Below are 12581 nucleotides of genomic sequence, written 5' to 3'. Positions count from 1 at the left end.
TAAGACAAAACATCTGTAGACCTCGATAGCCATGTGGTTTTGTTTTATGCCTAATGTAATTCTATGTGAACGATGTAGAAATAGACGTTCTGGAGTTAAAAGTAGCATGACAAATGTTTTGTACTTCTCATAAATTTATCCTGAAGGCAAGCCCACTATATTAAATCATCACATGTAGAGGAAGCTGTCCTGTTGATTTTGAATTTTTTAAATATAAGAATCATGCTGTTCAGGCAAAAGCCCCAGGAAAACTGATCAATTTAAAGATGTTTTATCTTGAAAATTCTTCGGAAAGCCCTTTTGTTTTAAGGCTTTTGTTCCTCTAAGATTAGATAAATAATTTTCAGAAATCTAAGATACTCAATAAATTAGTAGATCTACTGTCTTTCCTTCGGGTAAATGCTGCTTTCTCCCCTTCTTACAGATGAAGAAATTAAGATGAAGAAAACTTATATTAATATAAAGGTAATATATCTAATAGGTAGCAATGAATGTCTAAAAGAATACATTTGCTACCCTCTCAAAGTCCATTCCAACATTACAGAGACTTTTTTGCAAGAGAAAAACAGGATTCGGATACAGACAGAATTGAATTTAGATCCTAGCTCTACTACTTATTAACTCAAAGAAGTTATGAACTGAGTTTGCTCATATGTAAATAGAGATAATTAACAACTACTGCACCATTTCCTTGTGAAGCTGAATGTGATAAACATATGCAATCTGCTGAATGCAGCTTATTAAATAGCAGTTAAAATTTTTCAAACTATCTGGCTTCTCCATAAATAGGCCTATAGCCTCCTCCAATGAATCTCTGAAGAGGGCAATTTTCATGTGAATATAAAGGCCCAGGACACATGTGAACCAAGCTGTATTGTTGTTTATAATCTGACACTTTTTTAAAAAAGTTTTATTCTATTTTTAATTGACATATGGCCTTTTGATATACCTGTAAGTTGGTATCTTAGATAGGGATTTAAAAAAATGGATCTTTAGAGTAATTTTGCATGAGAAGTTGATTATTTCCTATTTTATTTCTACAGTTGTTCTCCACATAGATGCCCAACAGTGGAAACCAAAGACTACTTTGTCTAGACTGTAATTTTTGTCCTTGTTGGTCTTGCATTTCCAGCTTGGCACTTTCCCACCATTGTCATCACAGGGTATGGTGCTGAACTAAACTCAGAATATAGCAAAGCACCTAAAGATGAGCCGCTAGTCAGCTCAGAACTATAAAAATATCATGCTGAACCCCAACATACCACTTACTTGTTCAATGACACACTGCTGGGTTTGAATATGGAGCAAACCAAGGTTTAAATACATAATTTTCTCTTCTTCAGCCTTAAGCATGTATAGAGAATTGCTATCCCGTTCTCTCTACCTCACTTCCCCAAAAGTTGGGAAAGCTGAGTCCATTTATGTGCATTGTTTGTCATTTAACCAGCATCCTCCATCCTCTTAGGAAATGTGCAGAGTTTAGGCAGCTACATTAGAGCACTTTGTAAAGATTTTTGGTTGACTTCTCTTTTCTGTAAAGCCAACAATTATGTATCTGTTTTATCTCAACATTCTCCAGACTCTGTTGTAGCATCGGAATCTGTGTAGATACTAATACCTTCTGGAAATGAAACAATTCCTTCGCATTCTCTTGCCCTCATGCCTTCCTACTCTTCTGTAGCCTCCTTCGTTTACCCACCACTTCCTGCCCACAAAGCCACCATTTCTGCCATCACTGCCCTGCCAGCTGTCTTATAGGAATATTGCCATGGTGGTCTTGATTTTTACATAGAATCATAAGAGACATTCTGCTCTGTTTTGATACAGCTGAGAAAATGATCCCTGCTCACCCCTGCTGACTCAACTGGCAAGGAGACTTGAAGCCATAGCTTCAGATGCTTTTAACGCTTTTTAAATAGACCTTTCTCATTAAAGAATTGTACAACTTTGAACCTCATATGATAAGTGCCCTGGCCTCTCTTTCCAAGAACACCTATGACAATGAGAAAACGACACAAACAAACAAAAAAGGTTGAGGCATCACAGAAGTCCCAGGATCACTGTCCAGTTTTCATGGCTGAGAAGTCATCTTTGGCAGCTGCCAATCAACATTCCTGTCCAGTTTTTAAGCTCAGAGTATTTTCTGCTCATTTCTATTCATTGATGAGAGTTTATCTAGCATCTACTCATTTTTAGTACCAGCTTATTACAGGGAAGCACAAATATATAGTGCATGGCCTCCTCTAGTTGTCAAGACAAAACCAGCATTGATGAAACTGGGAAAATAGATCATGTGTAAGTAAGTGCTGAATTTTGCGTCACAGAATGTAAGTACCTGAAAAGCTTGTGGGAAAGGCAATACCTAGGAAGCCACTGTTGGTATGGAAAGCTTCATGGAGGTGTCAGTAATTGCCAGATAGGTATTGAATTAGCTCTTCATGGAATTAAATACAGATGCTAAGAATTTCTTCAGCCTTCTCTCCTCTACAATGGTAGTCTCAATTCTATGACCCTGTAGTAAAAGAATGTTTACATAAACTCCTACCATTTTATAGCATCTTTTGAACACTCTTCATTTCTCTTCACTTGGGGATGCTAAACTTGGGAGCAGAAAGTGTGTAGAGTCACTCTGACTGTAATAAAAAGAAAAGATAAAGATTTCTACATCTGCATACCTGTATCAGTAGTACATGTGAATGTCACTTCATGCATACAAAAACCATAAATTACCTTTTGCATTCTCTCTTTTATGTTAAAGTCCCTTTCAGTAGTACTTACTTTTCATTATTTGAATCAGTGCATTGATCCTTTATTCATCTTTTCTATTTTTCTCATTTCTCTTTATATAACTCATGTCAGGCTATTCTCTTTCATGAGAGTGTTCACAATGGCCCATTTTAATAAACAAACCTGTATACAGAAATATTTAGAGCTGGAAGTCACCTTGGAGAATCAACTTTTCCCACTCTCTCATTTCACAGCTAATGAAATCAAGGTCAAAATAGATGAAGTGATTTGCCTAAGGTTATGGACTGAATAGAAGCAGTCGGAAATAGGATTATAAGATACAGAATTTTACTCCTGTCATTATGTAACCTTACTCATTGAACAAACATTTATTTATGTGACAGGTACCATTCCAGGGTCTGGGAGCCAACCGAAGCCCCCCCGCCCCCGCACAATTCTGCTCCTGATATTCACATTTCTGCAGAGTTCAGTTAGATGTGTTCAATGTGACTTTCTGCTATACCTTTTGGTAAATAGTTTTGTTTCTTCATGCTTTGATAGTGCCCTTATCTTCATTCAGTCCCAATTAACTTCCCCAAGCTTCTCATTTAATTAATTCCCATCCTTTTTCTTTTTTTTTTTTAAGGTGCATACTGGCTCTCCTGACTTAGTGCCATCCTGCCTCATTGTTATCCCCCATTTCTAAAATAATTATTTTGAGTATAATGAAATGTTAAACATGGTTGAACGCGGTGTGTGATTATTGTAACTTTGGCTGCCAACAGATGTTTTCATATTTGTTGACTTGTATAATAAAGTGCCACAACAGAAAAATGAGTAGTTCCTTCATCCCTGCCCCCTCTCCCTTTTAAAAATCTTTGTTGGTAAATATTTGTTCTATCATAATGACAGCAGACTTGTAGACTTATTCCTCTGAAATGGTTGTCAATGGTTAGACAACAAAAAACAAAAAATAGAAAAAATTCTTCTGCCCTAAATATGAGGTACAAGCTTTTGACCTTCTACCTTCATTTCCAAGAAAGTTCATATTCTGTACCATTGCCTTCCATCCTGTTTCTACCAGCAACCCCACAGGTACTTCTAGTGGTTACCTGTAATCACAGAACATTTCTTTGTCTACTCTATTACTTGATGAATTCTTTTTCTTTCACTGCCTAATACTCTTCAGTAGTTATCCAGATAAACAATATTATCTTTTATAGCTATAGACACAGTTAGATAATGTTGTGCTTAATGAACAAAAGAGAATAGCCACAGTTTCATGTAATACAGTATTAATAATGAAAGTGGCATTTTATTTTGTTTAATATTTTTAAAGGATAGTTTTATGGTCTTTTTTTGGTAATGTTTATTTCTCTATAATTTTAAATACTCACAAAAAGCTGCAGGTATAGTACAGTTTCTCACATGCCCTCTACCTTGACTTACTAATTATTTACCTTTTGTCATATACTATTTTTTCTCTGTCTTCTCTCTCTCTATGTGAATATATGAAATATATATATATATATATATGTCCAATAGAGGCAATTTATCTTTAATATAGTACCATTATCTAAATCACAATTTATATTAAAATTTCATCTACTGTCCTAATAATGTTCTTAACAGCTAAATGTTTTATTTCCCACTGGTCCAGGAACTAATCTAGAATCATGCATTGAATTTAGTTGCAATACAGTGCTTTATGTTTGTGTTGAAATGCTTACATTCACAGTAATGATCCGGAGAGTGTCCTTTTAAAAATAATCCCTGCTTGCTGACTGCTATTCCAATAATAGGAATTTAAGCCAAAAGATATGTAACAAAATCCCTTAGGATTAGTGATATCTGTGTTAAGGATATCTGTGCACATCAACCTTGTAACTATTTTCTAATCACAATTTTGGCATTTCAATGGGAGAGGGTCCAAGACAGAAAACTCTGAGTTTATTAATATTTTACAGTTTTGAAATTTAAACCTTAGGATCAGGATTCTGCTGCCATTCTAGTGCATCATGGGTTAAAGGGATAGTGTTTATAAGTAGCCATGGAACAGGGATTCACAGTGCCCTCTTTAAAACCAATCCTAAATAAATATTTAGCTCAGCACTATGCTACTGAAGCCTCAACTAAAATCAATATTCTCCTCAAAAGAAATGCCTGATATATTTAAAAACAAAACCTAGATGTAAATATGAGTTATTTGTCATTCTTGAAAGTAAGTTCTCTTTTAAAAGCATACAACTATGCATTTTAAATGTCCAACATTAAAATGAATATAAATAGTTGTCTTCCTCCCCAAAAATACCACAAAAAATTATTTGTGTATTTCTAATGCCTAAAGCATGCAGTGTTGTGCTTAATTCTGTAAATAGATTATGGTTAGGTCTGCAGGGTATGAGCAGTTTGCTTTCTAGCCACTGTCAAAGCAATAATAATCCCTAAATCTCAGATATTTTTTCTCCATATCAAGCCTGATTCTAAAATTGGATTAAAAAAAAAAACCACTAAAAAGTCATCAGCTTTATCAACTATGAATGTATATAATACTTTGTGAAAAACACACAACCCTGCCTAAACAGATTGATGTTCTTTTAAAAGTATTGTACAAAAACATAGAAGTATCAAGCCTTGATATGAGAAAATTATCTGAGTCAGTTAATACCAATTATGTTACTGAAAAGTCAGATAGATGATGGAAGGTGCAAAATAATCCTGTGCTATGTTCACTTTTTCCTCTAAAATAAAGACAAGGCATTTGTACAGGCAAGAGACAGAAATTAGCTACCAGAAAAATGCTGTGCACATCCGTATTCAGAGCATAGATTAAGAATAAAATAGTTGTTTGTCCCCTACAGTAGAACAAGTTTGCCCATTCATCCTTGTGATAGATATGCATGCAAAACCAAAGTGAAATCAATTCCCTGCAGATGGCTCATAAGTCACAAACACTGTTTAATCCTTCCCTTTGGGAAGCCTGGCCCTTGGTAAGTAATAATGCACAATGTATATAGTGTCAACTCTTCTCTTACTTTTTAATAGGATGTCTTTGTCTTCTTTAGCAGATTTTTGTCCCATATTTCTTGTAAAGAGCTCTGTGTCACTCTTACCTTCATGTGTATGTCCACAGAATCTTGCTGTAGTTTTTGTTTTAATAAAAAAGAAGTGTCAGTATACTTAAACTATACAAAGCATATCTAAAATTGATTGTGGCTCTAAGTCATGGTTTTAGAGGCAGTCAGGCAAACCTAAGTGCATTTTAACATTGCTCTTCCTAATGCATTTTACCAGGAAACAGTTGAGTTTCAAGCAGGAATAAAGGAAAAGCAGATCTTGGAGGTTTAACTGTTGAACAGATGCAGTAAATGTGGCTTTGGAAATACAGCTGTCACTTTAGATATTTTATGCTGAGTTACCTATGTGACCCAATAGCTAGAGCTGCTGACATTAAAATATTTTCGTAATTCTGTTGAAAATAGATGCCATGAGAACTCTTAAAAACAGAGTAACATACCTATTATAAGACCTATTTTATTCTTTCCTCATTTTCATGATACTTAAATTTTTTGAAGACTGAAAATGATGAGAACTTATATAAAAAGGTACTTGTCTCTAGCACCATGGAAATTTTCATTTATGAGTTGTTAACATGTCAAACCAAATCAGAAATTCCTGATATCTTTATTATATTAAAGCAATGTAGCCTCTTGAGAAGGATTTAATTTTTTTACTCTTTTAAACTGAAAGTTGATCTTTTTTATGCAATGATGTGCAATTATTTTTCTCCTAATTCCTGATGGGCTTTTAACATATACATATTTTTGTGTGTTTGTGTACACACATATCTATTAACATGTATATAAACATGTATATTTAAATACATGTATGTTTATCCTATGTACTAGAATGGCCAGTAGGTTATATCAAGACATTGATTAGCTTCTGAAAATAGGCAAATATGTATAACATGTTGAAGTGTTTCTAACATCAGTGAAAAATATAAAATTTAAAAGTAACATGGGGCTGTACAAGCTTGATTTATAATAATCATATTGGTACCTGAGACAGCACCAGAAATTTAATTGACTAAGAATCATGGGATTTATTTCTTAATGAATGTAATATTCTCTAATAATGTCTGTCTAGATTAGTGTTATTCTAATTTCAAATTAAAACACTATAGAAAGCATAATTGACTTTTCACAAAATCAGTATATAAACTATCCACAGACTCTTGATCTCTAGCTCATCAAACAGCTTTAAAATCTAAACTATCTATATTATACTACATATACTAAATATGGATATATGACATTATTTTCATTGGAATATGTAGTAAAATTTTAAGTAGAAATATTAAATAATAAAATTAACGTATTTATAACAATCTGAAATGATTCTGAACTATGTGTAGTCAAGTAACCACTGTATATATTATTTTCCTTTTAGAAAACAAAATAATTCTGAAAGAAAGAAAACAAAGAAAACATACTCCAGAATTCCTAATAGAACAGTAAGTACTTTAATGACACAATGGTGATAATAAGTCTGTAAAATTAGAGCTTACAAACGTCTTTTATAGAAACACTAACTTTTCTTACAAAGTAAGATATTTTAATTTTTATTCTAAATGAAAAAAAAAACCTTTTTACTTGAAAAATAATTGTAAGATATTTTAATTTTATTCTAAATGAAAAAAAAACCTTTTACTTGAAACACTAACTTTTCTATTTTCTAAGATAATAAATTAGCAGAGTAAGCAAGTTGAGCCGTCTCTTTCAATTTACTGGAGTAAACTGAAAATCATTTGTCCTATAATCCGCTCAGATACGAGGGCAAAGTAATCTTTGTGACACATTTATGGAGCAGAAAATGTTTATGATGACTCCATCATATCTTTTGACTAGCATAGTATCATCTTAAATTCTAAAGAAGAAAACAGTAATAAGCTAGATGTAATCAAAGTACCTCATTTTCTCCATATGTGATAAAAGTTTTACTTATTTTGAACAAAATGTTAAATACTCTTGATGTGTTTGGTTTATTTATAATCACTAAATTGAAATTATTAAAAAATGGCAGCTATCTGCAGGCTTAAAATCTACACAATATTATCATTAGTACATTTGTTTCTAATCTCACGACTTAACTAAAAATGTATTTCCTAGAAATGTATTTCCTTGCTATTGTTTGATGATAATAATAGTTTCCCTAAATGTTTTCACTAAGCAAAGCTAAGTACATGTTGATGTCAATCCTTATGGTAAAATTGGTGACAAAATAAAAATTTCAAGATGCAGGCAATTATAAATTTTGAATATGTGAATATGAAGAACAATGACATAAAGACAGAAAAGCAAAATCCATGTTTATGACCCATGTTGTATCACATTTAATACCATTGAGTTTGAAATGCAGTTTCAAACTCAGTGTTTCAAAAGTTTCAAACAAATATTAGAGTAAAACATAGTATAATAAATTAACAAAATGAAAAATCTGTGTCAATACATACCAAACTAGAGTCAAGTTCAATGGAAAAAATGTAAGTTTGATATATAAAAGTGAAAATTTCTAAATAATTTTATAGGATGTATACAAATTATTCTTACGTAATAAAATTTTTTAGCCCACAAAGAAATTTGATGCATAAATTACATCTTAACTTTGAATGGTTGGATATAATTAATCATCATCACGATGATATAAATGACGTTTTTCTGAAATATATTTTATTTATTTTTGAGGTATGAGAGAGGCAGAGAGAACACCTGTTTCTTTTACCTGTCTGTCTGAAGATGCTGTATGTTATGACTTCACACAAAGCACTCTGCCACTTACTTTTTGTTATGAATGGCCATATATTTTAAATCAGAAATCTATAAAATTTATAATTCAAAATGTTTACACTGTTAAAGACTTCTCTTTGATTTAAAAAATTAACTCTAAATGTGTGAAAGTCTATTTTGAGTTTTCAGAGCAGGTTGTGAGCATGTTTACCTAGTTCTGGGTACAAGGATAATTTAAGAATCAGATTTTTCTGTCATATATAACAATTTTTGAAATTCTGAAAATCTGAGTGAGTTACAAGATATGAAATAAGTGAGAAATGTCTTTTTAACATAGAATTTTTTTATCGTCTTAATACCCAACATAGACAATGAAATCATTCAGCCAAAACAAACATTTTAAACACCTAAAAGATTAGACTGTCTTAAAGTTTTATTTTATATATATAATTCTGTTTTAAACATAATTTTGATTCTGTGCAATACTCATTGAAAAGTGGTTGAATTTTTTTAAACTGACAAGACCAGACATTTTTGTTTTAAGCTCTTTGTACAAGAACCATGTGATATCTACTTCATTCTCTCACAATTTCTCAGCCCTCTGAGTATAATTTCATGTGAAAAGCCATCAATGACTCATTTTCTGCTCTGACTTACGTATAAGTTATTTGGTCTATTGTTCAGGTGTGACCTATATAAGTTATTTGACTGGAACTGTAATTTTCATAATTGTATTGAAATAGGATTTAGCCTAGCATACCTAGGAGAGATCTCATTCAAGTAATGAGATCTCCTGTTCATTTAGAGTAATCTTAGAAAAAATAACATACATGTTTCCAAAGAAGAAATTATGCCTCTTTTATGGATTTTATGTGGTTTGGAGCAGTTTTCATCTCATATTTTAATTGCCTATTATTTAATAATTATATGCTAAATCACTCATAAATTACATGCAAAGAAAATGACTCAATTCAAGCCCACGTAATAAAAGTATAAAATTTTAAAATTTTATCAGATATTGTGAAGAGGAATACTCTGACTTAAATGACATTATCAAAACATAAGAGTTCTTAATATGTCTTAGCCACTAAAGAGCTCATGAGTTAGTGTTAGACAATAAATGGAATAAAACATGATATCAGATGAATATAATAGATAATACAGTGACATTTTATCTATAGACTGTGCATCTGTTGCTAGCCCATGAATTAGTTTTATGAATTGTATTTGAATCAAAACTTTATAAATGAAAGCTTTTTAGCACAGGAAAACTCTACAAACCTCTTACAATTTTGCTTTTAAATTCATAGGTTAAGAATAAGTTGATAATTGATTAAAATATTACTATAATATTACTGAAGACATTTACAGCACATTGCATTTGTTGCTCACAAAATGTTTTTGTGCTTAAGAAAGAAATATAAGATAAAAATATAAGGTACATTCTTATAAGAATATAAGAATAAAAGGCCATTGGAAAGTGTATTCTAAAACACAGTTGACCCTTGAGCACCAACTCCCACGCAGTCCTAAAATTCCACGCCTAACTTTTAACTCCCCCAAAACGTAAACTACTAATAGTCTACTGTTGACTGGATGTTATCAATAACATAAATAGTTGATTAACTCATATTTTTCATATTATGTGTATTATGTAGTCTATTCTTAACAATAAAGTAGGAAAAGTGGAGAAAATGTTACTAAGAAAATAGTAAGGAAGAGAAAATGTATTTACTATTCATTAAGCGGAAGTGGATCATCATAAAGGTCTCCATCCTCCTCTTCACATTAACTAGGCTGAGGAGAAGGAAGAGGAGGGGTTGGTTTTACTGTCTCAGCATTGGCAGAGGCAGAAGAAAACCTGTGGATAAGTGGACCTGCGTAGTTCAAACCCGTGTTGTTCAAGTGGCAACTATAGTCATCTTTCTTTTGATTGCTGAAGCTCAGTAGTACTTTCAAGAACGTCATAGTCTGCTCCTTATAAACTCTGATTATGCTGGATACTAATAATAAAGAGGGTGTGTTTAAAAACTCATTCAGATGCTCAGACATCCTTTTAGAAACTATTCATATTATCCTAGATTTCCTAAGCCTCTTTAATACAACTGGGAGTTGAGACACTCACTCAAAGTGTGACGATTATTAACAACCCTGCTTTCCTGAAAAACCAAATACAGCAAAAAGTTTTCAGTAAGAGTGATTCTAATGGAAAGCAGATTTTAACCAATAAAACATCTTGTGACTGATTAGAGAATAAATATTATTTGCAAATACCCCAGATGTTACCTACAAATGCTCCTGACAAGTTTTACTTAGTCAATATTTCCCTATTAGAAGTAATAAATTCCTGCAATAAAAAAGCATAAGCCTGTGAGTGTGTGTAATAGTGGCATAAAGCTAGGAGAAAATGTAGAGGTCACCTATTCTAATATTTTCATTTTATAGAGGCTACCTCCTCTAATATTCTCATTTATATATGGGCTGAGAGGTCAAGCCATTTGCCTAAGCTCTTATATCTAGTGATAGAACTGAAAAAAAAATCTGTGCTAATTAGCCACCCACCATTTTTTTCTATCTACTATATTAACTGAAAGTGCCGTTATTAAAAAATGTGTGTGTCAGAACTGTTAAAAAAACCTCTTCTCCAAATTTAATCTTTTTTCAACCAAAACACTAGCAAAAATTTATGTAAATTATTGTCTAATCTCTAGTAGTCTAAAATTGTATTTTGATATAGTTTATTAGAATGATGTTTATAAAGGTTATATATCTCCACTGTATAACCTTTATAAATAAATAAATATATATATGTATCTCCACTATGTATGTATAAAGAGAGCTCATTTATATAGGTATTTATTTATTTATATTTATATACATCTCTACTATATATGTATAGAGAGAGAGGTAATCTGAGTCTTGACTTAATCCAACTCCATCTAATATTTATTAATAAGTAGTAAAGAAAAATAGCATATGCACATTAAGTTTTCATGAGCAGAGAATCCATAGGAGAAGGTGAGGGCATTTAAGATTACACAGTTAAAAAACTACTAGATAATAATAATATGTAATAATAATACATACATGCAATCTGCCATCAGCAACACTTAAACAGTTATCTCAATGAGTCTCTCTTTTCTCATCTGGGTAATGAAAAATGTCTGCCTAACATACTTCCCAAGATTCTCTGAGATCAGATTAAATATATGAAGATCTTTACAGTGGTATTTAAGTTAAAATTCTTATATATATTATATAAATTCTTATGTATAAAATAATGCATATTAATGTTAATTAAAATTATTTTATAATATTGACAAAATTATAGACATATTAGATATCACTAACTAAAATATATATATTTAATTAAAAATAATTAATAATTTATATATATAATAAATAAAAACACTTATTTTTTAAATAAACAATATTATTACATAACAAACTTAGATTATTATTATTGAAAAGAAGTTCTTTTTGCGAACATTTGCCTTGTTTTTGGAGTACCATGTGTCATTTTATAAAGGCATATTTCTGAAAAAACCAAAGTTGTTGGTTGATTTTTGTTTTAGGCAATAATGATCATACAGAAAAAAAATCCCTTTTTCTTAAATTTATAATTTATCTTTAATCCTGATCCGTGTTCTCACACATAAGCCTAAGAGAGCTCATATATGGAAGGAAGGGAATTGGGAAAGGAAAGGAAGCATTTACTGGCCTTTCGTTTTGTGTCAGGTGTTTAGTAGGCATTGAACTAAATTTCATTTAATTATTCAAAGAACGCTTCTGATGTTATAACGGTTTTACAGATGATGAAAATGCGGATTCAAAGGTTTATAAAGTTAGCTTACTTAGTATGCAACAGAGTTGCCATAAACTCAGGTCTCTCTGATTTCTCCTTTTCAATTTAGGACTCAACTAAACAGGGACAACCAGTGAAAGTAAGGCATATTTCATCTTCCTATATGAATGTCTATGCAAAATACTTAATGTGCGCACGTTACTTTACTACTTATCGTCAATAAATAAGAGATTGAATCATGCATATTTGTCCTTCAGATG

At 31.7% G+C, this 12581-nt stretch overlaps 1 pseudogene; it reads left to right on the top strand.

Moving 5' to 3' along the window:
* Positions 1–7173: 7173 nt before the first annotated feature.
* LOC108529943 (synaptotagmin-1-like) overlaps positions 7174–12581 on the top strand; it is a 261041-nt pseudogene continuing 255633 nt past the window's right edge.

The sequence above is a fragment of the Rhinopithecus bieti genome, unplaced genomic scaffold (genome assembly GCF_001698545.2).
Source record: "Rhinopithecus bieti isolate Rb0 unplaced genomic scaffold, ASM169854v2 scaffold_5476, whole genome shotgun sequence".
In the NCBI taxonomy this organism is placed as follows: Eukaryota; Metazoa; Chordata; class Mammalia; order Primates; family Cercopithecidae; genus Rhinopithecus; species Rhinopithecus bieti.
Note: the sequence above shows the minus strand (reverse complement) of the source record. Positions and strands in the feature narration are given on the sequence as shown.